At 40.0% G+C, this 26,401-nt stretch overlaps 1 long non-coding RNA gene across 1 annotated transcript in view; it reads right to left on the bottom strand.

The window, feature by feature from the left end:
* Positions 1–1,675: 1,675 nt before the first annotated feature.
* LOC103278153 (uncharacterized) overlaps positions 1,676–26,401 on the bottom strand; it is a 42,980-nt gene continuing 18,254 nt past the window's right edge. The window contains exon 2 of the long non-coding RNA XR_010004880.1: positions 1,676–5,215. This is a non-coding gene — a long non-coding RNA (uncharacterized LOC103278153). The remainder of the gene's footprint in view (positions 5,216–26,401) is intronic.

The following is a 26,401-nucleotide window of genomic DNA, read 5'->3' as shown; positions in this document are numbered from 1 at the left end:
AAATAAAATAGTTGCTGTCTGAAAAATCTAAAGCAAAACCCTTAAGAGGCTGCCCTGCTCCAAACAGGGAGCAGTTGCAAACAAACACTGTCAGAAAATGATTGATCAATCCTGTAATTCACCCATCAGGGATCAGAAAGAGGAAAAAAACTTTAGCAGAGCCACATAATGTGAGTTAATGAAATTATATTTAACTAAGGGTGTGTATTTAGACTTGATCTTACCTTGGTGACTTAGCCATTAGTAGGAATTCATTGTTTACCTTCAGGATTCTTATCAGGACTTAGCCTGTATTTGCACGTGATCCCCCCTCCCCTGCCAAAAAAGGAAGAAGAAAGTATTTCTCCATATGCCATACTCAGAACAGGCCTGAAGTAATTGAATCCGCTGCTGTACCACGGCAGGCACCTAAACGCAAATACCTAGTCTGTCTAAAATGGTTTGCTTAATTATTTATGTGAAGCCATTCAATGCCTTTCTCTCTCAGTAGACTTCGGTAGTCAATCTGGAGACAAATATGTTCAGCAATTCCTCTATGATGGCTGACCAAACAGCAAAGGGCCATGGGAAGCAAGCTAAAGAAGGAGAGGATGCTAGAAAATGTGCAGACTATAAAGTCTAATCCATGGATTAATCAAAAAGAATTAATTGATCCTGACTAAAGAAAAGATCTATGTGTACCTCAACAGGTGCTTTTCTGTATTTCTTTAAAAAATTTGAAGCTGGCATGGTTTAAGCACTGGACAATGGACTTTATCACCTGCTATTCCACTAAAGTTGCACTATCATTGATATAATATACTACCAGGTTGAGCACCTTTGATATTGTATCTCTTTAATTGTGCAATTGCATTGATTCAACCATTTGTGGTCCTGAACTATTTCTGCATAACTTTGTAACACTGTCTTCCCACACTACTGCAATTCTATTATTTCCATACCTAATTTTTAAAGAGCAATTTTGCAATTTCAGTTTTGAGAGGCAAATATAAATATAAAATAAATGGAAAGTGGACAGCTTTGGAATAACAAGGGGAAGGAGGAAAGAGGAGAAGGGGAAGAAAACTTCTCCCAGTGTCACTTTACTACCAGCATGCCAACACAGAGGTAGAAGGGACCCATCACACCAAGTTAGGTGATAAGAGCATTGCAAGGCTATAAATATTTGACAGGTTTCTACTCATCAGTAAATAAGGATAGGATAATCATAGGGAGGAGGATGCACATGGCAATGTGCGATAGATGCCATCATCAGACGTACTAGTCCAGCTGCAATGCAGGTTCCCCTGCCTCATGTGATAAAGTCCTACAACTCAGGACATCATGGTTGTAATGCTCATTCAGCCATGGAAACCCAGTGGGTGACTTTGGGCAAGTCCCATTCTCAGAGGGAGGCCAAGGCAAACCCCCTCTGAACAAAACTTGCTTGCCAAGTAAACCCCATGATTGATCTCCATAAGTCAGAAACAACTTGAAGGCACACAACAGTAATTTCACCTACATGTACTCCATATCTGATTGACTGTATAGCACAGCATGGAATGTTACTTTGTAAAAAGGCAAGTAGATTATAGTTAATGACTGTATGATGGGAAACAAAGGGAAATGCTCAGGACCAGGCCTTGAAATCTGGCGTTCCTAACTAACATTGCGTTACCTTGCAGAATGAATTGGGGAACTGGGGGGAAAGGGTCTGGGTTGATAGGCAGAGCGAGAAGCCTGTCTCGGGAGATTGTTGCTTGATATTCATATTCTGATCCTGTTTGGAATATAATAATGCACAGAGAATACTCTTGAAGAATATTTTAAAAACTTGGCTAATATGAAACATTACAACAAGAGATGACAGCTTTGGGGATTTTTTTTAACACATCATGTTTCACTAGTTTGGAAATGATAACAAGCTGATGCTTGAACATGTTCAGACAAGCTGAACAAGTTGGACTGTGTCCAGAGAAAGGTGACCACAGTGACATGGAGTTGGAAAGGCTGCATTGGTCATCAAGCCCAAAGCCCTGTTCAAGGTAAGAGTTTCACCTAAAACATAACCAGCAGTTAGCTGGTTCTTTTTAAAGATATCCAAAGAAGAAGACCCTACCACCTCTTTAGGCAATTGCTTCCATTACAGAACTGCTTTAAGTATCAACTTACTTCTAATATTCAATTGGAATCTTCTTCAAATCATGAGACCTGGTTCTATCAAACCCACCCAGTGCTCACCCAATGCAGTGCTCCAGATGAGGCCTGACCAATGCAGAATATAGTGGGCTATTGCTATTTGGAATCCAAATTTAGCTTGCAGAAAAGGAGACTCAAAGGTGACATGACAGCAAGCTTTAATTATCTGAAGGGATGTAATGTAAAAGATGGAGTGAGTTTGTTTTCTGATGCTTCTCAGGCTACAACATGGACCAATGAATTCAAATTACAAGTAAACATTAGGAAGAATATTGGCCAGCCTGATGAGGCAGGATGGACTCTCCGTCTTTGAGGATCCTTAAAACAGAGCTTGGATGGGCATTTTTCGGGAATGTTTTAGTTGTGTATTCCTAAGTGATATGGGTCACAGAGTTGGACTAGATGGCCTATGTGATTCCTTTCAACTCAAATATTCAATGATTCAGTGATGCTTCTCACTTTTAAAGCCTAGAGTAGCTAGGACTACCAACACATCAACATTTGATCTTGAGGGAATACATTTGACCCTTGGTATCTGTGGATTCTGAATCCACAGATTCCACCATCCATGCCTTGAGAATATTCCTGCTCCAAAAAAAAAACCCAAAAAGAAAACCTTGATTTTGCCATTTTATATACAGGGTACCATTTTATTATACCATTGCATATAATGAATTAGAGCATCCATAGATTTTGGTAGCAAGGGTCCACTCATAAGATTTACATTGACTGCTGGTGAAGACTGCTAGTCAAATTGTGTCTGATTTCTGTTTAAATGAAGAACCAAATGAGACCTGGGTCTTTTCTCCCTTCAACAAATGATTTATGTCTGATGGACCTTCCCCAATACTATTATTTAGTGTGGCTGTGTAATTTGAATAATTGATTACATTAGTGATGTATCATATTTGTTACACACATAAATACGCATATACATATATTTCATATTGATATTCTAACTCTTTCTATTTACCTTATTTCCATTTGGATTTCTGTGCTGAATTTTTCAGAAATAAAGAGGTGAACTCAGAGACTGAGAGAGGGAAAAGGATTGCTTCAAACAAGAATGCTTTCTCTTTTCAGATACATTCTTCGTGCTTCAAGATTCCAGCCGTCAGAACAAAGTATGATGTACATGCTCAGTGAGGAATACAAGAATGCCTTTGAATGATCAGAAAATCCGAGGAAGAATGATGTTGCCAGACAAAGAACATTGTCTTAGGCAGATACGCCCTCAAGGGAAGCATCACTCATAATTCAGAAGAGAAATCAAATGTATCGTATGCTTGAAACTGCCAATCACTGCCAATGAAAATGCTATTGTACATTGCCAAGTGAAATTCAGAAATATAAGGAAGAGGAAAATAGAGAGAAGTAGGAAACAATATTCAGATAAGTGTTGGAGACTTCCTCCTTCTCTGATAGTGAATTCAGTCCTCCAAGTGTCAATCAAAGTTTGATGTTTGGATCGCAATTTTCAGGGTGGGAGGGGGAGTCTGAGTCTACATTGCCATATAATCCAGTTCAATGCAGTTAATGCACATTGCCATATAATCCAGTTCAATGCAATTAATGTACATTGGGGCCGGGCTGTGGCGCAGCTGGCTAGTAACCAGCTGCTATAAATCACTACTGACCAAGAGGTCATGAGTTCGAAGCCCGGGTCAGGTTAAGCCTCCGACCATTAATAGCCCCGGCTTGCTGTTGACCTATGCAGCCCCGAAAAACAGTTGCACCTGTCAATTAGGGAAATTTAGGGACGCTTTATGCGGGAGGCTAATTTACAACACCATAAAGCTGCCAGCAAAACTCGAGGAAAGGAATGAGGAAGTACAGCCACTTCTGGACGGTGAAGCAACAGCTCCCCCTGTGGCCGGAATCATGAAGCTGAAAAAAATGTTTAAAATGCCTCTGAGTCTGTCTAATGTATGTTGTTTGTCTGTTGGCATTGAATGTTTGTCATATATGTATTCATTGTAATCCGCCCTGAGTCCCCTTCGGGGTGAGAAGGGCGGAATATAAATACTGTAAATAAATAAATAAATTCTGAAACTGCATTATATGGCAGTATAGTTCCAGCCAAATTGGAAGCATAGGACTATAACCATGCAAGGCAAATGGCGGTGCAGTGCCCTTGCAAGCACTGGATGAGCTACTTCTGATGGAAGCATGTCATAGAACCACACTGGAAGATCTAAAAAATGTCTAAAGAGAAAACCATTCTAAGCTGTCTGCATCATTCTTGTATGGGCTTCTTTGTGCTTGTTCTTTGCATAGAAGAGAGGGGCCCAATTCCTATAAAGATCCATCCAGTCATGCTTGATGGGACGCTTCACTGATTCATGGGGGCCTTTGGTCTCGCCCATTGTGATCATTTCTATGTCCTATAAGCAGGTAGACAGGTAAGGAGATGGAGTAGCACTAAAGACCTAAGTGGAGTATGTATTTTATTTACACGTAATTCCCAATTTAGCCATCAAAGACCCATTATCTGCGGCTAGTCAAACAAATCGTCAGGTCATTGATGTACCGGGCTTGGAGAAACATCTGCAAAAGGTGTATTTGGAAAGGGATCCAAGCACCTTTTAGAAGCATTTTGAAGTTAGCTGGCAAATCGGCTTGGCCTGTGAGCAGATATCTCCCATTACAAATGACATAATGACTCTGGGTTTGCTTAAAGCTGAGGAAAAGTTGACACAACGATTAAGAAGAGCAGGGGAAGGAGGCTCCGGGAAGGGGAAAGGGAGGAAAAAGAGAGGGAGAGAGTTACTTTATACCACCTGAATTCTGGTTGTTCCTGGGGCCTAGACCCTGGCCTTATTTGAGGAAAGATTATCTTGACAAATTGGATAAACATTTTATGCATGACAGGACGCTGATGGAGAGCCCGTTCTGCAAGCACACCTGTTGGGAGTTTGCTTAGCGTGTGACCGAGGTGTTCGGCTCACCCGAAGTCCTCCCCTGGTGCGGTTTATTGTTGGACAGGTACAGGCAGATCCAAGCTTTTGGCCATAGCAACAGTTGCGGCAACCTTTCCCTGGAAAAAAAACAAAACCAACAACTTTCCATTAGACTAGACTTCAAACAGCTCCTCTGGACTTTTATCAAAGAGTTTTCCTTTAAGAAAGACTAACATTTAATAGACCCAAGGTTGCTAAAGACTGAAGATACCAAAAAATAAAAAAGCAATAATGAGTCCCACTTTTTGAGCTGGTTTGTTGTGTGTAAGCATAGCACGGTGGTCCAGTAACACTGTAAAATTAATGCAGTTTGACACCAATTTGTCTGCCATGGCTCAATGCTATGGAATCATAGAAGGGGTAATTTAACAAGATCTTTAACTTTGTCTGCTAAAGAGTGGTTGTCTCTCACCAAATTGCAAGTCCTATGCTCCCATAACACTGAGGTAGGGCAGTTAAAGTAGCATCAAACTTCAATAATTCTACTGCATAGAAGGCTGACAAGGGGTGAGAAACAAAAAAAATCAGAGAAAGAAAATCCTTTTGTTTTTAAAAAAACCTGAAAAATTGATTGTGAAACATATTGTTTTAGAATGATGAAGAAAATACATAAGACTAGATGTTCATGTATTTACTTCACTAAAATTATTTTCAAATATTGTGAAATAGAAAGACTTCAATGTAAGACTATGTGCAGTATCAAATGGTTTATTCTTCTTGTGTTTATCATAATGGTGCTTATATCTGCTTTACACTATAGAAGACAAAAAGAAATAAAATATTTTTCTCTCTTTTTACAATTAAGTTAATGACTCTGATTGAGACTAAGCAATACAATACAAATTTGTTTCATTACAGGTAGAAATGCTAGGAAAGAATGGGATTCTCCTCTAACTGATGCTACTGTGTGCCTGCCTACAACAGGCAAGACAAACAGCAGCTACTTCCAGAATACCTTACTAAGCATGTGTGAACACCAAAACAAAGAGAATAGGGACTGTCCCACCAATGACCCCCAGCATATTAAAAGGCAAATATGTATATAAGTTAAAGCACCAAAATAGAAATCATAAGAAAAGAAACACACAACATATAGTATCTACAAGGACTATCATATGAGGAAGGCAAACAAAGCCTAAAAAAGATCCTATCACATGACACTGTGCACTGTCTATCTGCCTCCTCCTGTCTTCCCCTATTGTTTTATGTATTTTAAATAGGCTTTTAATGGTTTTAATGGTCCTGTTTCTTTTAAATAGTGTCTTCCTGTTAATTCTATTTTAATCAATATACTCTTTACGTTTTATATTGTATACCGCATTGTTTTTAGCACTGTTCACCACTTTGAACCTTTGTTAAGAGAAAAAAACCAAAGGGAGAAGCAGGTAATGTTATTATTATTTGTTATTTTTGTTCTTAAAAGTGACATACAAATAACAACAACAACAACAACGACAGGGAAACCCATTAATTGTTGTTGTCAATTTCATAATATTCCTGTCTACTACCTTATATGATGGTCCGTTCTGCTTCGGTGTTAGTATGCCGGCACTGAAATAATATTCTTCTCCTCTCCCATTCTCCTCCTTCCCCATCATTATTCCCAATCTGTTTATTTTATAATTGACATTAATAAATTATAAAATTGCTGGAACTGAGGAATTGTTTGTTAAATAATAATAATAATATGGATCGGCGGAAGTATGGGAAGGCAGGGTGACAAAGGTATGTGAAAGAATTATTGCGGAACCGAAGAGTAGTAAAACAGGATGCTTGTGCAAATTGAGAGAATGCAAAATAATGAGAATGATCATGCTGGTATTTATCTGGTATTGCTGAAAGCATGGCTGCTGTGAAGTAACAGTTTCATATGCTAAAGTCCTCTGGAATCCAAGAGAATTCACCCCAAAAAATCCCAAGGTTCATTTCAGGAAAAATCTTCAAGTGATCTTTAGAAGGTTCAAGACCTTTTTGTTTCCTTATGCAAGGCTTATTTGACTTGGTTGTCCATTTCAAATGTGTATAATGTTAATTTGGGATGAAATGTTTGCTGAAACGTTTTGAACTACCAGTCAAAAAATCCCAAGGCCTGGCATGGCCCTGACATTATTCCCTCCACTGCTCCTATCACCTTGCATCATTTTTCACTAAAATAGCGGATTTTAGGCTATATTTCAGAGGAACAACTAACAAAACTAACAAAACTACTTCTGAGTAGTCTTTCCTTAAGAAGACCCTATGAAATTAATGGGGTTGCCATAGGCCAACACACAACTTGATAGCACAGACACAAACAAATGCAGTCTATTATTATGTCATTAGCAAACAACCTTGAAACAGAGTTTGGAAATGTTATATTTTTGGCTCGCAGTTCCCAGAATTCCCCAGCTAACATGGCTACATCGTCCAAGAGGAACCTTTCCAAGCTAAGCTGAACATAATAAGTATATTCTGCCTTTCCCTGCGTCTCTTTTGCATCGTCTTCTCTCTCACTCCCCAGTGATTGGGAAAAGCCATACCGCTCAGGCTGCAGCAGGTATGAGACACTATCAGAAAAGTTAATCAGCTTTCAGAAGTAGTTGGCTTCTTACATCCTTGCCCTCCGGGTGTGATTAGGCACAGAGAGTTGTTCCCTACAATGTAATCCCTCGACCTCGTGTTTCATTAGTTGAGTGTGCAGTCACTCAATATTCTGCTGGGGGATTTGCTTTTTAATTTGACTGAGCCATTTCACAGAGCTAGATTAGTTCTGCTTTTTAAGAAGAAGTGCTGGTTTTGTTGTGCTTTTTTAATAATTGCTTTTAATGTTTTAATATTTATGCTGTCAAGTTCCTTATTATTGGTGTCCCTGCCTATTCCTTTGTCCCAGAGCAAGAGACCATTTATATGCAATACTTAGGTTTACAAACCCATACACGCTTCCCTGAGAATAGCCGAACTGCACTTGAATTCAGTGCAGCTAAATTCTGAGCAGAGATGCAGTGAATTGTGTAAAAATTTGATATGGATTCAGCATGTCTCATGATACGACCAAAGTATGACAGCCTTAGTTTCATTGACTTGGCTTCTAGAGAGAGTTTAAGCTTTTATCCCGCTTTCTTCTCTCAACAAACTTAAATTTGAAGAGGCTCTATAATTAATGCAGTTTGATACAACTTTAATTGTCATAGCTCAGTGCTAAGGAATCATGAATTTCATAATTAGGTGAGGCATCAGTTCTCTATGGAAGAGAAGGCCAAAGACCTTACAAAACTAGAATTCCCATAATTCCATAGCATTGGCTCATGGCAATTAAAGAGGTGTAAAACTGCATTAATTCTACAGTGAAGATGCACCTATGGGTGAATCTGATTTTTGTGTTAACTGATACAGCTTTTATCTAGTTCCTTCATAGCTCTGTGCGCCCTTTCACCAATTCCTCTGTGTGGATGGAGGTTCACAATTCATAATATATGCTACTAGCTGTGCCCGGCCACGCATTGCTGTGGCGAAGTATGGTGGTATGGGAAATAAAGTATTGAGGAATTGGTGGTAGTTAAGGTAAAGGGTAAAGGTTTTCCCCTGACATTAAGTCCATTATAAATGGGTTATATAGCTGTGTGGAAGGGCCTTGAGTCTACACTGCCATATAATCCAGTTCAAATCAGATAATCTGTATTTTATAGGCAGTGTGAAGAGGCCTAAGTGAGGCCTAACTCTGCCTGTCTCCTGGGCTGAGTGGGTTGCTAGGAGACCAAGTGGGTGGAGCTCAGCCTTCTAACTGGCAGCAATTGAATTAATACAATTATTCCTCTCCCTCTAATTAGGACTTTATTTTTTTTTTATTTTTGTTGTATGAACGTAGAGGCATGGATGAGGGGTTGTGCTGCCAAGTTTAGTGTTTCTGGGATGTGTAGTTTTGTTGTTTTGTCCTAGGCCGAAATTTCATTACCCTTTTATATATATAGATAGTTATATTAATCATATTAATCAAGTCAATTAATATCCCATTTAGATAAATCAATGTATTATATCCATATAAGTTGGGAAAGACTTGAAGGCACAGAACAATTAATCAATTTGACTATTTAATTATATGGTAATTATATTAACACATATTATAATATGTTAAATATTAATATTAACAATGTATTAATATAAGAAATAAAGAGAAATCAAGTAATTCCTAAACTATTGAAATCCTTTTGTTCCATGTTACATTTTAGCCTGTAGGTTAGCTTCTCAACAAGAGCTAAAGACCGAATTTTGTTGATCCAGGTTCTTTCTGATATATTTTGGGTCTCTTTCCAATTGTTTTCCACAGACCCAAGAGTTGAATGGAGTACCAAGCAGAGCCAAGTATGAACCATGAAATGTCAAGCAGCGTTTTCCTAACAGAGAACAATTTTCTTCCCATTTTGCGATGCAAACATTCCTTTAAACGGCACGTCCCCCTCCCAAAAATAACTGCTTAGCTAAACTTAAATGCTATTCAACAAAATCTCTGCACTTTTTAAAAATTGTTTTTCTTGCACCTAAGCTTGTGCCTTTCAAATAATCCATGAGCAAATAGCTCTATGCCATAGATGAGGAATTATAAAAGACCATGTAATCAGCTGACAAAGGCACTGAAAACAACGCTAGAGGAAATGCTTAGCTGCTCTTACAAAGTCATAATGCGCCGTTCTGTTTCCTCCGCCCACCCTTTAAAAGGGCTCTCCTGACATTTCTTGCTTCACAACTGGACTTTATGAATGGAAACCAGAGGATGTTTTCTGGTAGAGGATCATAAAGGGGAGGAATTATAGTATTACTGAAGAGTGAGCTGGTTTCCCAATTGCAACTCGGATGTGGATGAATAAGGAAAGTGTTGGTTTTCCCTCAGCAGCAAATACATGAATCACACATTTAAACAAGTGAATTGTTAAAGAAAAGCTGAGATGAGCCAGCCCAGTAAGCTATCATCATGCAAAATAAATTGCAGAGTGCTATACTTAGTGATGCCTTGGTGGCTTTTCTGAAGTCCTGTTACGCATCGCCTCGCAGAAGGCTGGGAAATTCATTCAAAGGCTTTGCAAGTCTCTTTGGAGTGAGAAATTGACATGAGAGCACCCAAGATAAGGCGCTTGTGGCAGGCCTTTGTAGCATCCAGTCCCAGATTTGACAAGGATGCTGGAACAACCATGCACATGGCATTTTAAATAGTTCTCTTTTCTAGGCTTGCAGTGTGCGCCATAGAACTTAGTGCAAATTCAGGTTCCGATTTGAGCTTCTGTGAATTTGATTTCAGCCCCATTCAAACGATAAAGGGGGGATTTATTAAGGATAGAGGAATGCCACAGCTCACTGCAGGCAAGGAAACTTGAAGCCCGGGAAGTTCCTACATGAGCAGAGCCTTTCCCAGGTTAGTGGAGAAGCCACTTTCTCAGGGCTTGTCTACACAAACCAAACCACCTGTCAATAGAAAGCTGGCTTTTCCTCTGTGCACAGTTCCATCTAGTGAGTAATATCCCATGAGTTTTAGCTTTGAACTAGGGAATACTCTGGAGCTTAGTGAAAACTCCAGAGTATCCCTCCCACGTCTTCAGGACAACTGGATTTGGGTCCAGTTTGGCTTGATCTGCTGTCCAAATGGAACATCAAGGTCAAGGAAGAGGATGGATCATGGCTGTGTCTCCACTATGCCTAGCATGCCTCAAAGCTCCATGATCTTTCCTAGATGTTGTAAGTGCTTCTGCTGACATCAGAATGGAGCACCTTCATGGCCAGGAAGAAGATTGAAGGGTGTTGGTGTATTTTTGGTGTAAGGGTGAAATGATGAATCAAGTGTTTTTACTGTTGGAGGTTTGCAATTGTGTATGCCGGACATGTCCAGTAACTTAAGTGTTAACGGCAGGCCAGTTTGAGTGATAGCCTGCAAGAGCCAATAGGTCATGACTTCCGGTCTGAGAGGACATTCATCTTTCTGCTGTGGAATGTGCTGTTATCAGCAGTGTGTGCGCTTCGCTGATCGGCAAGGAGAAAGCATGTCTCCTGTGAACGATGGACTTTGCAACTTGTAAATAATTTGTATATATAGAATAAAGTCTTAGAACTGGCTGCGTTCAGCTGATTAACGATTGTGGTGTCGTTTGTTGGTACTGCTTCTCCGGACGGGCAAGCAGTCTGACTGAAGATGGATTGGTGAGAGGCCTGGATCACCAATAAATCAGGGTGGTGAGGAGTGATGTTTGTTTTACGACCCAACGCCCTGACAAAGGGCCCCCCACCTGACTTTGTCAGAAGCACCTGCATGACCAGGAAGGAGAAGGGGAGTGGTCTCAGTTGCACAGGAACCTCAGATGATGTTGGAATGCAGTTGCTCTAGGGCACATTTACACTGAGCTAACCTGTCTGATGTAGATGAGCCCTTAGTGGAATTACACGTATCCCCATGGTCATTGTCTTCTTGCCATTAATGAAGCAGCTCCCTGGGAATTCCTGATGATGTAGGACCTGGATGGCAATTGTCACGGGGTGAGAGGCAGAGAAGGAGTTTTCCTGCCCCCTTCCTATGACCAATCAGTGGCCGTTTGGGAGAGAAAGGCAAAACTGCACCAAATAGCAATCACATTTCCATTTGAGAAGAAACCATTGCACAAAGATGTGCTGAATATCCCCCTTTGCACAAGTTTAACCAATTTTTGTGATCTAGAGTTTGTTTATTTACAGTATTTATATTCCGCCCTTCTCACCCCGAAGGGGACTCAGGGCAAATCACATTGTACACATATAAGGCAAACATTCAATGCCATATAAACATAGAACAGAGACAGACTCAGAGGCAATTTAAACCTTCTCCAGCTGTCAGCTTCGTGAGGGTATGCTTGATTCCGGCCACAGGGGGAGCAGCTGCTTCATCATCCACTGCGACGGCAACTTCCTCATTCCAACAGCGACTGGATGATTTTTATGGTGTCGTAAATTAGCCTCCCCACATATAAGCGGTACCTAAATTTCCTACTTGATAGATGCAACTATCTTTCGGATTGCTTACGTCAACAACAAGCAGGAGCTACTTTTTATTTTAATTGTCGGGTGCTCATCCCGACACGGGCTGGCCTAGAACTCATGACCTCTTGGTCAGAGTGATTTATTGCAGCTGGCTGCTAACCAGCCTGCACCACAGCCCGACCCATGATAGAGGCAGAAGTCCACAGAAATTTGTTATTATAGCCTATGAGAATCATGGGTCACTCATGATCAGATGCAGAATATCAGTCTTTGGCAAGCAGGAACAGATAGTTCTTCACATTGTGAATTTCCAAAGATGTCTAGGTTGACTCTATGAGAGTGAGGGCACTGGACCAGAAGGCCTTGAATGTGATCCAGCAAGACTCTTGTTTTATTTTTGTGGGATCAATTTGATAATATCCTGATTCCAGTTTCTCATTCAGTCACTGATCTGCAGGGAACTGCTACTCAATCAGTGGTCAACTTACATACTGTAGATGTCATTTCATAAGAATCAAGTAACTACAGTACAATTGTCCTAAACTAACCTTCCTTCATTTTCCAAATTCATCAGTATCACCACATTGACTCAAATCATGAAATGTTCAGTCCAAATCACCTGGAAGGCACAACGCTGGAACCGATTGGTTTAACTGGTAAAGACTCAGAATTCTATTTTCAGCTACAGCCACTAGTTGTTCCCAGGTACATGTCATGAATAGAGGTAGTGACAATGGTCTTCCTATTAGGTTTGTCATCAGTCACTGATGCTCAAATTGCCTATAAATATGGAGGTAAAATGCCTATAAATATGCAGATCATAGAATAATAGACTACATGGATCATCTAGTCCAACCCTTGATCCATACCTCTTTGTTGCTGATTTCTTTTCACACCGAAGCTCACTGGCCAAAGTTGTTTCTTCTACTGGATGGCTAGATGAAACTGTCCTTTACTAAGAATTGCCTTTAGCTAGAATTTTCAAAAGATCATTGCATGTATAATATGAATGTAAAAAGTGCTGTTTTTTTTTACAGAGCAGAAACTGCAACCCATTTAAAGGTGCACAGATCTTGTAGAGTTGTTCTAGTAGTAGTAGTTGTAGTAAGAACATCGGTCGTTCTGTGCCTTCAAGTCATTTCTGATCTGTGGCGACCCTAAGGTGAACTGAGGACAGATGAATTGAGATAGAAACGTTACTTCTTTCCTTTCATAGAATTGCCTCTAGAGTGTGATTCGTCTATGCGTGTGTTAACCTTTTAAAGAAATCAGTTGTAAGTAACTTACTTAGGTGATCCCTCGTAGTTCGAGGATGATGGTCTGTTGTCTTGGGGATGGATCCGTAGATGGCTGAAGAGACCTATTCTTGATCTGCATGTTCTACCGCAGTGAGGACATCGGGTTCCAGACGGAAGGCGGTCCCGGTCAGGGTTGGTTTGACGGGCCTTCCTCTTGGCACGTTTCTCCCTTAAGCCCTCCATTCGTGCCTCTTCGAACTCCACAGCACTGCTGGTCACAGCTGACCTCCAATTAGAGCGCTCAAGGGCCAGGGCTTCCCAGTAAATGCACTGCTTGTAACTCATCGCTTCCAGTCTTTGGCTCATAGACTACTTCATCTGGAGGGCATCCAGTTAATGAAGGTTGGTTTACACATTCAGTGGGGTAAGTGAAGCTGCACTGGGTTTGAGTCTGAACCTCTAAAAGGCCTCTAAAAATGAGGCAAGGGCTTTTGTCCAAACCTTAAAGTATCTCTTCAAAGCAGAAGTTCAGACTAAACCTCCAACTCAGAGCAGATGTTCTGCCCTTGCTGACAGGAGCCACCAACTACCACTACTGACAGCTGAGCTTTCCAACAAAGGCATCTACTGCTGAGCTATTAGGACTGATTGATTGCTTATAGCTCATTCACAAGATTATCCCAGCTGAAACATAGCCATCCTTCTCACACACACACCCTCCTCAGCCTTTGCAATTAACTTCCAAGATCTAGTTGAGAGGCTGATAAGGGAGGAACCACTTGCATCTTCATTGCTCACATCTGCAAGGAGTCAGTAGGTGAGAGGAAGCCGATGATTCATGGTGCTTCCCCTCCAGGGAGATTCCTCCATTCATTTCTGGAGAAAGTACGTACATTCACCACACAGCTGCCTAGACTAAATGGAGTTCAGGGCACGGGCTTCATGCCCATCCCTTTTAGATGTTTCCTTTTAATGCCATTTTTTGCCCATTTCACAACCTGAATACATATTTGTGTGAGAGTTATGGTTATGAAGCTAAACAAATAGACAACGGGGTTGTGCCTGATGATCTCAGGAGCCCCCTCCAACTCTCTGATACTATTTTTCTATGAAATGGTTACAGCGTATTGGTGATCTGAGCCCCCAACGGTGCAATGGATTAAACCCTTGTGACAGCAGGACTGCTGACTGAAAGGTCGGTATTCGAATCTGGGTGAGCTCCCATCTGTCAGCTCTAGCTTCTCATGCGGGGACATGAGAGAAGTCTCCCACAAGATGGTAAAACATCCAGGCGTCCCCTGGGCAATGTCCTTGCAGGCAGCCAATTCTCTCACACTAGAAATGACTTGCAGTTTCTCAAGTTGGCTCCTGACATGAAAAAAAATGGTAAGCCATATACTTTGTGTGCAAGGATGCAAAGGGTCACAGGTTCGGCCCTCATCCGCTCTCCAAATGCAGTCTTGGAAAAAGAAAATTCTGTGGACCATAACTTCCAGAATCCCTTGCAATGATCATGGTAGCGTGACAATGCTGGGAACTCTGGTCCAAAAGAAATGACACAGAACATTTCAAAGCTATTTGTTTACATCTGTCTAGCAACATTGTTCTTACATTGTTCTTCTTAATTGCCATTCAATCTGCATTGACTTATGGCAAGACAAAGAATGAGAGCCCTAGGAACCAACAGCTTTGCTCAGGTCTTGCAAATTTAGGATTTCTTTTATTGAAACAAACCATCTTCAATGTGGTGTTTCTCTTTTGCTACAATCTTCCAGTTTTCTCAATATTATTATCTCTCCCAAAAAGTCTTCTTATCTCACAATACATTCAAAGTATGATAGCCTCAGTTGGTGGTCCATAGAATCTACAGAAGTCTTTTCCAGCAATACACTTAAATTAAATGGATTATCTTCCTATTAGCTTTCTTCACTGTCCAGCTTTCACATCCATACCTATAAATCAGGAAAGCTACATCACAGAGTATTCTGATATTGGCATCCAATGATATATCTTTACACTTGAGGATCTTGTTCAGTTGCTTTGTATCATGATCTTCTTTTGATTTTTCAACTAGTCTCCATTTTCATTTATGACCCATATATTCAGTATGTGCTTTTCAATTGTTTCTGACTTACTGCAAACTTATTTTAGGGTTTTCTTTACGATTGATTCAGAGGAGGTTTGCCACTATTTTCCTCTTAGGCTGAATGAATGTTACTTGCCCAAGGTTTTCCAATGAGTTTCGCGGCTGAACAGTGATTTGAATGCTGTTCTCCCAGAGTCCAAATCTAATATTCAAACTACTATAACACTGGCTTTGGCTCATACTTACCCATACAACACTGACATGTATATTAAATCTATATCCTGCCTAAGTCTCTATCCTAGGCTTATAGCAGTGTATATCCAGAAGAGATTTACCTTTGCATTCATCTGAGGCTGAGACAGTGTCACTCATCCAAGGTCACCCAATGAGTTTCATGGCCCTGGTCTTCAACACTCAAACCAATACATTACACTGGCTCCCTATCCCACCCTATTCCTTGCATTTAGGAATCCAGCAATATACTAACAAACATTTTTTTCATCTGTGTATATCTTACTCAAATACACTGATGCAGGAATAGCCCTGAGCCTTAGAAAGAAAGACAACTAGGCAGGCGTGCGGGCAGAAAAATTCCCCCCTCCAAAAAAATAATAATAGTTATGCCTGGATCAATAAAAACATCATTTTCTTCTTTGTAACCGGCTTGTTCATATCTTGTTCAGTTTGAGGTCAGTGACCAAAGTCTCCTGACCTGCTGAAGTTAATTCTACAGAACAATAGGCGAGAGTTTCTGGAGCCTTATCCTATTACCTTTTGATACCAAATTAATTGTGTTTTTTCCACTCTCACAATGAATCCCTGACCCTCTCTGCTACGTGAGTTGCTGGCAAAGAATGACAGATTAAATTTAAGTGAGTGCAGAGTGAGACAGAGACAAGGAGAGATCGGTTTTTATCCTACCCAAGTTATTCTATTATTAAAGAGATCAGGAGATCAGCAATTAATAGTTGAATTTATTTAGACCTCAGTCATATAGAGACCATCCACAGGAATTTTGTGGATTGCTAGCTTTGAAGATCTTTTTTAAAAATGTATGTCTGCACTATAAAATATCCATTTGCCTGATAGGAACACTAGGGATTGTAGCTTTGGGACTCTTCTACACTGCTATATAATCCAAATTATCAAAGCAGATAGACCACATTACAGTAGAGTCTCACTTATCCAAGCTAAACAGGCCGGCAGAAGCTTGGATAAGCGAATATCTTGGATAATAAGGAGGGATTAAGGAAAAGTCTATTAAACATGAAATTAGGTTATGATTTTACAAATTAAGCACCAAAACATCATGTTTTACAACAAATTTGACAGAAAAAGCAGTTCAATATGCAGTAATGTTATGTTGTAATTACTGTATTTACGAATTCAGCACCAAAATATCACAATATATTGAAAACATTGACTACAAAAATGGCTTGGATAATCCAGAAACTTGGGTAAGTGAGGCTTGGATAAGTGAGACTCTACTGTATCTGCTTTGAGTTGGAATATATGAGTCTACACTGCCATATAATGCAGCTCAAAGCAGATAATCTGGATTTTATTGAGACCAACTTTCTACTCAGTACAGGATCTGCAGCAAAGGAGAATTCAGGCTTCCAATACACCTTTGAAGCGCTTTAAAGATCTTGATGTGTTTGTCATTTTGTCACAAGACTGTATGACATTTATACACATTTATAGCTTTTTAAAACCTGAGCTCCCGGCTACAGAAGGTTGCTCAAGAGGTCTCAGACAGCATGAAAAAGGTGTGTTGAAGGGTCATGGTGAACAATATAGTCCAAGGTTGTACCCTTAAAGTCAATTATGGATTTAATTGAAAGTGGAGGGTGCAGAAAGGCAGGGCAACGTGATTTCTTCTGAAGCACAGAAGATGTCACACCACCGAAGGTCAGCCGAGTGACCACTTTGATAAAACAGCCCTGGACAAACCGGCCAGAAAGACAGAGGAGTGGATCTGGGAAAGAAAGCGGTACGTCTACATAAGCATTTTTGGTAGGGGTGGGTTTGTTCAGCCGATTTCAAAAATGATGCGAGAAGAAAAGGAAAGCTTGAAATCTTGTTTTTCAAAGTACTTTCTTTCTGTTACTCATTACAGTGGGGAGGATTAATTTGTTATGGTACTTACTGCTTTACCCAAAAATAGCCTGTTAAATTACTTGTTAGAACATCCTGCCCAACATTTCACAGGTGAAAAAACAGTTTGGCTTCTAAATCACTGTTGTGCAACTTCAGCAGGTCACCATATCTTCCAGCATTTGACAAATGAGAACCAGGACATGACAGGCCAAGCGGCATCAGAGTCTGATCAAGATGGCAGAAGGTATCAACGGAGAAGAAGGCACAAGTCAGCAGAGACTGCAGCAGTTTGCTTTTCCCTGAGGCCCCTTCTACACAGCTGTATAAAATCCCACATGATCTGCTTTGAACTGGAATATATGGCAATGTGGACTCAGATAACCCAGTTCAGAGCAGATATTATGGAGTTTTCTGCCTTGATATTCTGGGTTATATGGCTGCGTGGAAGGGCCCACAGCCTTCTGGGAAGGGCAATATTCTGTTACCTCCCAGAGTAAACTGAATGCAAACTACGTTAGCAATTTGTCCTCCATTTGCAGCAATCTAAATAAGCTGAGGGCAAAGAGAGAAAATGGGAGGAGGAAAGAGAAGTTGGGACATTCTAAAAACAGCTGGAAAAATGGGAAGGCACAGAATTAATGGGGATTGTCTTTAGCAAATCAGTACAGATGGAGAAGATGTTAATACCGGCAGCCCCCAAGTTTCAAACATTTGGCTTACAAACAACTCCTAGTTAAGAATGGGAGTGAGATAACAGGAAATGAGAGAAATGTACCCCTCAGAAGGGAAATTCACTTCTGAAAGAGTTATTATCATGGGGAAAATGTCTCTCCACTGAAGTTTTATCACCAATCTTTGTTTCCAGAACAAGACAAATATTTCAAAATCCAATTACCACAGGGACAAAAAGTGAGGTGAAATCTTCTGAACAAGGGCACAGACAGCAAAACTAACACAGCGGTGTTAGTTAGCCCTTCCCGATGCTATCCAAAGCATTTTTTTAATGTACCTGTTCTGACTTATTTACAAATTCAACTTAAGAACAAACCTACAGAAGCCATCTTCTTTGTGACTTGAGGACTGCCTCTACTGCACTATGAATATGTTCCTTTTTCATTGCTTTTGTAAGAAGCACTTTCAAAATTCAAAAATAGCTTTTAAAAAACCGCACCTTTTTTCTAATGAATATATTACATTGTTACAAGTCATTACCTTATTTTCCCATAACAACAACATTAACAATACGAATAACACAGTTCAGAAAAGTTACCTTTTGAACTATTTTATTTTATTTTATTTTATTTATTTATTTATTTATAGTATTTATATTCTACCCTCTCATCTGAAGGGGACTCGGAGTGGATCACACTGCACATATACATGGCAAACATTCAATGCCATTAGACATATGACATATAGACAGACACAGAGGCAATTTAACATTTTCCAGCTTTCATGAGGATATGTTCGATTTCTGTCACAGGGGGATCTGCCTCTTCATCAATCACTTGGGTTTTTTTAATATTAATTTTTATTTACATACATTAATAACTTACAGTGAAACAGAACACAAAACAGTGAAAATTTTACAAACATCAACCCCACCACCAAGGCCTGGACAAGTATCATTTTATTTACCATAAAATTTATAATTCTACCATTAAACCAATGTCATATCCAAAATTCCTGACCAACAAGGTTGTATTGTTTTCCTTTTTCACTTTCAAGAACATATTTAATAAAAACTGACCAGTATAAATCAAAATCAGATCTATTAATTTCCCCCTGAACACCCTCATTTCCATTGATAATTTATCATTTAGAGCTACATTCCATACCTCCCCACCATTTGTGACACTTGATGGAGTACTTCCTCATTCCTTTCTGCAAGGTGCTGGAAGTTTTTATTGTGTCATAAATTAGTTAAATTAGCCTGCCCGCATAAAGCGGTACCTAAATTTTCTACTGAACAGATGCAACTGTTTTTCGAGCTGCCTAGGTCAACAGTGAACTAGGCTATTAAATGGTTGGGAGCTCAATCTGACCTGGGCTTCGTGACTTCTCGGTCAGCAGTGATTTATTGCAGCTGCCTACTAACCAGCTGCACCACAGCCTGGCCACAGTTCCCAGAATGCTGTATCTATCATGACTACTATGTGTTCCTCTGAAAAGCAGTGTGTTACAGAAAGTGATTACTTTTAATGCATTACTTTCATGTTCTGCAAAAGAGAAATCCTCCTTGAGAATTCTTCAAATTCAACAAATTTAAATAAGAAAAGGGCTTTAGGACAAGATTCACAACTCAAGTTATTTTGATTTAGTTCCAATACAGCCAACATAGCATAGTGATTTGAGTGTTGGAGTCCAGAAGAACAGAGATTGGGAATGTATCCAAGCTAAGTGTGATTTATTAGCACTTTATTATTACTTCACTAGCAATTTACACTTTGCTATTGCTTTCTGCTGGGAACAAATAATTACTCTATCTTGCTACAACTTAAGTATTTATAGTTGTAGTTTGCTATTCAGTTTCAATATGTAGCCTATCCAGGAAAAGTTTTGAGAAGAACAGCAAACACTGAGTTAAAGGATCGTGCAGATTGTCTCAGTTTGGCAAGGACAGTCCCAATTAATCCTCTGGTATCCCAGGTTTTCAACTGCTTTGAAAATGTCCCTGTTTCTTTCTCCTCCTCCTACTTTCTCCCTTTTCTCTCAGCTGATTTCAATTGCTGCAAAGTGTTGATGTGCAAAAATAGTCTGCCCTCAATTAGGGTAACTCTTGTCCTTCCCTGGAGATATATCATTGATTAGTTGCTTGGGCCCAGACTCGGGCCGCTTCCACACAGCTGCATAAAATCCTACATTATCTGCTTAGAACTGGGTTATATGGCAGTGTGGACTCAGCTAACCCAGTTCAAAGCAGATATTGTAGATTATCTGCTTTGATATTCTAAGTTATATGACTGTGTGGAATGGCCGTCAGTCTTTGCTTCCCTATAATAGCCTGCTCAAATTTTAAGATCTTTAGGTGAAGGCTTTCTCTTTGTCCCATCGTTATCATTTGATGGAGACACACGACAGAAGAGCCTTCTCAGTGACCGCTCCCAAACTATGGAACTCCCTTCCACAATAAGTTCAATTGCCCCTCTCTATGCTCTGTTTAGATTGACTATTTAAGCATACTTTTGGCATATCAATCAGACAAGAGAAGGGACTTTTAGATGGATATATTTTAAACAGATTTTGTTTTGTGTTTTAATAGGATTAATTAATTTGATTTATTATGAATTAGCTGAAATGGACAAACTGACTATGCTGATCAAGGAGAAATCTCTGGACAATTTTTAAGAAAGATTGGGACAGCCGTTTTTACAGCCGTGATTAAGGCAAATATCAGCTATTGGATTTATGAATTTGAGGAATGTTATTAAAATTAGAAGTGTAATTATAGAGTGTTGAATACTATTCTGTTATCTGTGCAGAAGCCAAAAGAGGGCGCTAGACAGAGAAAAATAGTCCATTTTATGGATGGGGGAGTTGAAGGAGGAAAACCATTTCCCCTGTTTTTGCTGTTTATTCCCCCTCCCCACTTCCCATTTCATAAACAAGGGTTGTTTCCATGAAAGTGACATGGGTGGGGAGAATAACAAGAAAAATGGAGAAATTGTTTTACTGTTTCAACACACACACCTCTCCAAAAAAACAGGACTATCCTTCTCTGTCTAGCGCTCTCTAGTGGTCTCTGCCTGGATAATGGAATAGTTTTTTTAATTCCATGTCCGGAGCGACTTGAAAAACTAAAAGTTACCTCTGGTGTGAGAGAATTGGCCAAATGCCAGGATGTTGCCCAGGGAATGCCTGGATGTTTGATGTTTTACCATCCTGTGGGCGGCTTCTCTCATGTTCCCACATGGAGCTGGAGCTGACAGAGGGGAGCTCACCCCACTCTCCCCAGATTCAAACCACCGACCTGTCAGTCGAACTGCCGACCTGCACCACTGGGTATTGTTTAAAGGGAGCAGGATAATACTGAGTAAAAATCATGAATAGTTTATAGAATAGTTCTAGAAGTTGTGTATTTATTATGAGTTTGTTAGTACAGGTATAGTATATTTTAGATTTAGTTGTGTTAGATGTAGTAGTTTTAGCGTTACAGTAGAGTGTCGCTGATCCAACCTTCGCTTATACAGTGTTCTGTATTATCCAACGTGGTCTGCCTTTTAGTAGTCAATGTTTTTGTAGTAAATGTTGCGATATTTTGGTCCAAAATTCATAAATACAGTAATTACTACATAACATTACTGTGTATTGAACTACTTTTTCTGTCAACATAATGTTTGGGTGCTTAATTTGTAAAATTATAATGTAATTTTATGTTTAAAAGTCATTTCCCTAATCCCTCCTTATTATCCAACATTTTCACTTATCCAACATTCTGCTGGCTTGTTTATGCTGGATAAGCAAGATTCTACTGTATATACATATTATGAAAATCTGCTGTTTATAATGTTTTTGTTTTTTCTATTTTTAATTATTAAAGCTTTAAAATTTTAAACTTTTTCTATTTATCAAAAAGAATGTTTTTTAAAAACCTGTAGATCTTTTTTTAGCTATAACATGTTTTGGTTGTATGTAAAATACCTTGGGAACTGTGCAAGGAAAACATCAGGACATAAATGCACCTTCTTATTGCTCCCCACTCTATATGTCCTAGCACTTTATTGGAACCCTAGTTCGTACCTTCCTGCCCCGACTCTACTTACGGACCCTTACAGAGTCCTTGCACTACTCACTTTTATTACATGTGCATCAATGTCAAGTTTTTAAGGTATTTTATTTAATGTGTATCTTTTTTTGCTATATTGTGTGAACTACTGTTTTAAATCATTGTTTTTATGATGTTATGTTTTTATGCTGGGCATGTCCTTGTTGTAAGCCGCCCATAGTCCCTTCGGGGAGATGGTGGTGGGATACAAAAATAAAGTTATTATAATTATTATTATTATTTTATTATGACACAGCAAACAATATAGATATGCTGGATTTCATATCACAAAATCACAAGTCGAACACTTCCCAAGTGTCTAGGACTGTGTGATGTATTTTCGGATGATGCGTGCAGATCCCAGTAGGGTGGCCTTTTGCAGTTGGCAGATCGTAATTTTGTCAATGTCTATTGTTTCCAAATGCCGGCTGAGATCTTTTGGCACGGCACCCAGTGTGCCCATCACCACCCGGACCACCTGTACTGGTTTCTGCCAGAGTCTTTGAAGTTCAATCTTAAGGTCCTGATAGTGGCTGAGTTTTTCCTGTTGTTTTTCGTCAATGCGACTGTCCCCTGGGATGGCAACATCAATAATCCAAACCTTTTTCTTTTCCACAACTGTGATGTCTGGTGTGTTGTGTTCCAGAACTTTGTCAGTCTGGATTCGGAAGTCCCACAGTATCTTTGCATGCTCTTTCTCCAATACTTTTGCAGGTTTGTGATCCCACCAGTTCTTTGCTGCTGGGAGGTGGTACTTGAGGCATAAGTTCCAATGAATCATTTGGGCCACATAGTTGTGCCTCTGTTTGTAGTCAGTCTGTGCGATTTTCTTACAGCAGCTGAGGATATGATCAATGGTTTCGTCCGTTTCCTTGCACAGTCTGCATTTTGGGTCATCAGCTGATTTTTCGATCTTGGACTTAATTGCATTTGTTCTGATGGCTTGTTCCTGGGCTGCAAGGATCAGGCCTTCTGTCTCCTTCTTCGGGGTCCCATTTGTGAGCCAGAGCCAGGTCTTCTCCTTGTCAGCTTTTCCTTCAATTTTGTCAAGGAACTTTCCATGCAATGTTTTGTTGTGCCAGCTGTCAGCTCTAGTTTGTAGTGCGGTTTTCTTGTAGTGATTCTTTGTCTGCTGTGTTTTGATGTATTATTATTATTAGTAGTAGTAGTAGTAGTACTAGTAGTAGTAGTAGTAGTAGTAGTAGTATAAATGAAATAAATTGCATGAATAAATTGTATGGGTGAGAGTCACACACTCTCAGCCCAGAGAAAGACAATGGCTAGTCTTTTCTGAGCAAATCTTGCCAAGAAAGCCCTAGGATAGGATTGCTGTGGGTAGGAAATTTCTAGAAGGCACACAACAAAAACAACAGCCTCAAGAAGAGAAACAAATAAATAAATGAACCACAGCTTTCTACCTAAAGCAATTCACCCCTCCAAGTGAATGGGGCAAGATCAGCTTAGCTCTGTTTAGTACTCTGGCTCAAGTGACTTGGAGATTGCATCCCATATAACCTCCCAAGAAGGCAGATAAAGGAAAAAAGCAAGTTCTTGCCAAGCGGAGATGATATCTATAGGAAATAAATCACCAAATATTTCTCCTTGTCTGCTAACAGTCTCTGTTGCCTTATCCCTCCAAATGTTTCTTTCTCAGGCCTAAGATCCTTGCTGCTTCTCCCTCGAAAGCAAACATTGTCTTGCAAAATGTTTAATGCGCTATCTGCCTTGGAAGAGAATGGCTGGTGGGGGGCACTGGGAGAATCTCCTAAACTGATGGGAAAACAGCCCAGTGGCTCTTCGGTTACCATTCCCTAAGTCCTGGGCTCCGTTCTGTTTGGGGCCTTTGTTCGGAGCAAATCATCCATTGAAAATCAAACCCTTCAGCTTATTATGTATTCTGTGTCTGAGGTGACCAGAACTATTTCCTGCATCTGGCTTTGGGTACTAATTACCTGCTCAAACACCTTGTAAATACCTCCGTAAACCTGTCATCCAGGAGGAAGAACCTACTTTTCCAGACCTACACACTGATTACATGTTCCTCTTTGAGCTTCCTTAAAATGGAAGTTGCCTAAATTCAGGGCTTTGGGGCTGATCTGCTGCCAATATCCCTTCTCCTTGCCATTCTCCTTCCCCAAACTATGGTAAACTCTTCCCAGCTGAGGCCAAAGAGGAGGAGGAAAGAGCCTGAAACTCTTGTCTCCCACAGAGAAAGAAGCCTGTCAACTTCTTTTTGTTATCCCTGCATATATTTTCCCCACTTCCCACACACTGGGCCTATGCGAGGCTTAAAACATTTATCTTCGATTCTGCCCCATTCCAGAGAACTGGGATGGGACTTTGAGGATTACAATCTGGGATGACAAGGATCCCAAAAATAAAAGTAGCATTATTTTTAATGAAAAATAAAACAGTAGAGGTAATTAAATCAGGATAAAAAAAGCTTCCCGTCTTGTCAACATTGCTCCTAAAAATCCATCACAACAGAAAAGATCTTATGGAAAGGCAGTGGAAAGTCCAAAGTGCACATTGTGAATTTAGAACTTCTCCTGGCAGATGGTTGGCAGGAAAGATATGAATCTCCTGCTGGCTGTTTTGTTAAAAATCAAACATGAACCATAAATTACCCTAACAATTTGGGGTGCTGTTTTTTAATTCTGTTTTTTCAATTCAAAACCGTATTATTTTTTCCTAGTTTAAATCCCAACGCATAAAAAAAATTCTGGAACAGGTTTTGTTTCTTGAGAACATGTCACAAAGAAGAACATCTATAACCTTTTAACGAACACACATTTTGCTTTTCTTATTTCAAAAAATTGCAATATAGCTTCATCACAGGTTTCTTATGCCATTCAGTCTTGGCATTCAGAGAGTCTGCTGGGAGAGCATGCACTGTGGATGCATTTGTGAGCAAGATTTGGCACACACTGACCAGGACCTTTTGGTGCAATCTCACTGCATCATGGATTTTGTGGTCTTGACAGCCTCAGCTGGAATCCTCTTCGTGAACTTCATTTGTATCCTCTCCAGAATCTAGTCCAACTTTTGCCTTCAATAGAGAGCCCATCCATCCAAACACATAGAACACTTTAACCCATCAGTGTAGATCCAGTATGATGTACTGCAGGGGTGTCCAACTCATTTTCATCAAGGGTCACATCAACCTTATGGTTACTTTGAATCCATGGATGGAGAATTTGTGGATACACAGGGCCAACTATATATATGCGTGTGTTGTCGAAGGCTTTCATGGCCAGGATCACAGGGTTGTTATATGTTTTCCGGGCTGTATGGCCATGTTCCAGAAGCATTCTCCCCTGATGTTTCAATCACATCTATGGCAGGCATCCTTGGAGGTTGTGAGGTCTGTTGGAAACTCAGCAAGTGGGGCTTATATATCTGTGGAATAATGTCCACGGTGGGAGAAAGAACTCTTGTCTGTTTGAGTCCAGTGTGAATGTTGTAGTTAATCACTTTGATTAGCATTGAATAGCTTCATCTCCTGTCATCTTCCTGCCTGGGGGCATCCTTTGTTTAGAGTCGTTAGCTGCCCCTGGTTCTCAAATAATATACTGTATCCAGGTATATTATTTAAGAACACAGAAATGCTCTAAACAAAGGCTGTCCCCAGGCAGGAAGAGGCCAGGAGATGAAACTATTCAATGCTAATTAAGGTGATTGACTACAACATTCACACTGGCCTCCAACTGACAAAGAGTTCTTCTCTCACCCTGGACTTTCCACAGATATATATAAACCATCCTTGCTTAGTTTCTCCATACCTCACAACCTCTGAGGATGCCTGCCATAGATGTGGGCGAAACGTCAGGAGAGAATACTTCTAGAACATGGCCATACAGCCCAGAAAACATACAACAACCCATATATATATATACACACACACACACACACCCCTTGTGGTTGGTATTCATTAGTTTTTACTCAGTTTAGGTCCCCAGATGTTATTGAATGATAATCCCATCACTTATCCGCCATGCAGTCTGAGGATGATGGAAATAGTGGCTCTGAGATTAAAGCTTAAAGGACATTTTAAAGTTAGACATCAGCTCTAATCATTATGTCTAATGATAGGGAATACAGG

Source organism: Anolis carolinensis, chromosome 3, assembly GCF_035594765.1.
Source record: "Anolis carolinensis isolate JA03-04 chromosome 3, rAnoCar3.1.pri, whole genome shotgun sequence".
In the NCBI taxonomy this organism is placed as follows: domain Eukaryota; kingdom Metazoa; phylum Chordata; class Lepidosauria; order Squamata; family Dactyloidae; genus Anolis; species Anolis carolinensis.
The sequence above is the reverse complement of the archived record's forward strand: the minus strand, read 5'-3'. Positions and strand labels throughout refer to the sequence as shown.